Source organism: Gadus macrocephalus, chromosome 9, assembly GCF_031168955.1.
Source record: "Gadus macrocephalus chromosome 9, ASM3116895v1".
NCBI classification, from domain to species: Eukaryota; Metazoa; Chordata; class Actinopteri; order Gadiformes; family Gadidae; genus Gadus; species Gadus macrocephalus.
This window is the reverse complement of record NC_082390.1, coordinates 5,246,619-5,249,116: the sequence shown is the minus strand read 5'-3', so window position 1 is coordinate 5,249,116 and position 2,498 is coordinate 5,246,619. Positions and strand designations below refer to the sequence as shown.

Genomic DNA, 2,498 nt, shown 5'->3' with positions numbered 1-2,498 from the left:
GCTTTAGATGGTGGACCAATCACAGCCCTTGCTGCTGCGTCGCCTCGACGCAAGGTTGACATTTTTGAGAGGCGCACGTCAGGCCCTTGTGGTGGACGCAAGGAGGGTCCGCAAGGACGTAAGGGGTCCGTAAACCCCCTTGTGTTGCGTCGACGTTGAACCATAACTAATCCTTTTGGATTAGTTGTTTCAACCTGGTCAAGATTGTGGCCAAACACGCTCTGAGTTAACATGGTAACATAGCACATGATGGGCTGCATAAACGTGCACGTACCCTGGAGGATACAGCCAATATATCTCCTGGGTTACATTGGTTTGTTTAATATCATTTATTTCTTTTTTTATTTATGGAAATGTTTCAATAAAGGGATAATATTTTAGATTCTGAATCTAATAGCAGGTTACATCACCAGGCATTGTGACGGTTACATTAACCAAAATAATCAATGCGGAAAAAAATCAATTACTAAACAATATTCAAGCCTATATTGAGCCTGATAAATCCATTACCTCCACCTCAGTCATTAGGACGAAGCAGGTTTCATTAAAATTAAACAGGGCAGTGTATGGTGGGGCTTGTAAGTGGGAGTGTAGAATATGGAATAATAATTATTTTTTACTCATTAATTATTTAAGCAGGCAGATTATGCAATTAAACTTTAGATGTGTACATATACAGTATGTATGTGTGTGTGGGTGAGTGCATTGCAGTTTAATGGTATTCCGATTTCTTTCCTCTTTCACTTGCCTCTGTCAGACACAAACACACACACACACACATACTAAAACACACACACACACACACATACTAAAACACACACACACACACACACACATGCTAACATACACACACACACACACACACACACACACACACACACACACACACACACACACACACACACACACACACAGGGGAACCATAAAAAACCTACATTCACATAAAATCATCCACAAAATCTTCCTCCAACATAATCACACAGACCCCTCCCCACTCTGTTTCCTCCCTCCCTTTCACACCCTCCCATCCTTCTTCCTTCTCTCTCTCGCTCTCTCTCTCTCTCTCTCTCTCTCTCTCTCTCTCTGTTTCTCTCACACACGCTCGCCTACTTACAGACCAGCGCTCCGGCTCACTCCCTCAGTCACTCTCTCCCAGTGGCCGCGCTCCCACAGCTTGGATACAGAACACGGTCCTGTAGCACTGCAGAGAGAGAGAGAGAGAGAGAGTTTCTTTCCTTTATTCTAATCTTCTCTTTCACACATTTTTTTTCACCCTTTTTTGGGATTCTTCTGATCCCCTCTGACGGACTCCACCGCCCCCTCACCCTCGGCCCCCAGCCCCCCCCCCCCCCCCCCTGGTCTGAGCAGCTGATCTGATCTGAGTTCAGACTCCGGAGCCCGGAGACGGGGGGTTCTCCTTTTGGAGTGGAGACGCCGCGGGGTCAGGACCGGGAAGCACGCGGCAACAGGGGGCTAATTGACCACCGAACAGGAGAGAGGAGAGTCCCCCTCATCTGGTCTTGCCTTGGATTAAAGCGACTTTGGTAAGGGAGAAAATGCCCGCTGGTTGTACACTGTATTTCTTAAACAAACATTCACGGCGTTGTGGTTGTTTTTATTGGGTGCTAATAATCTCTGTGGGATTCAGGGACAAAGCGGTGCTTACTCTAGTCACTTCCCGTCTGAGGCAGAGACAGTCAGTGCATATATCTTTTAACTGTGTGTTCTTTAATTCAGAATCAGAATCAGAATCTCTTTATTGTCATTACACAAAGTGCAACGAAATTGGGGTAGAGGCTCTCAAAATAAGTGCTTATAATTATCACCAAGGGTATCGTCGCTTTACACACACACACATGCGTTTCTCTTCCCAAAAGTTCAAAAGACAGCACGATGGATTTCAAAGGATTGATCGCGTTTCCACACAGCAGGACTGGGAGTGCGGGAGCCATGGCGCTGGGGGTGTAGTGGTGGTGGTGGTGTTGGTGTTGTTGGTGAGGGGGGGACCCAAAGTTTCACCCCGGGTTTGGGGTACTGTTGTTGGTGCGTCCCTTGGTACAGTGTACCCTCCAGCTATCCACTCGAGCTAAAGCGGGGCCGGCTTGGTTTAGCTTTGTCTTTCACAGGGAGCACAATTACACTAGATTGACAGCCAGCCGTTGCCGTTGGTAACTTGGAGGCAGGCGCTTCCGTGTGTGTGTGAGTGCGCGGGTGTGCGTGTGCGTGTGTGTGCGGTTGATTTGAGGTGGCACCTGAGAGACGGAGGGGTTTAGCCAGAGAAGGAGATTCCCTTTGTTCGCTGACTGAAGCTCCTGCTTGCTGGACAGATAATCGGGAGGGATCGCCCACTTGTTTGAGAGTCTATACTGGCGTGTGCACGGGGGGAGCTTTAGGGGCTGTTAATGCATGACTAAATCTTGCCAGAGGGTGTGTGTGTGTGTGTGTTCTGTGTGTGTGTGTGTGTGTGTGTGTGTGTGTGTGTGTGTGTGTGTGATCTG

General features: G+C 47.9%; 1 protein-coding gene across 1 annotated transcript in view; it reads left to right on the top strand.

Moving 5' to 3' along the window:
• The first annotated feature begins 1,380 nt into the window (after nucleotides 1–1,380).
• The window catches only part of shisal1b (shisa like 1b), a 36,943-nt gene continuing 35,825 nt past the window's right edge, over nucleotides 1,381–2,498 (top strand). Inside the window, exon 1 of the mRNA XM_060060399.1 lies at nucleotides 1,381–1,544. The gene's annotated coding sequence lies outside the window, so the exon portion shown is untranslated. The remainder of the gene's footprint in view (nucleotides 1,545–2,498) is intronic.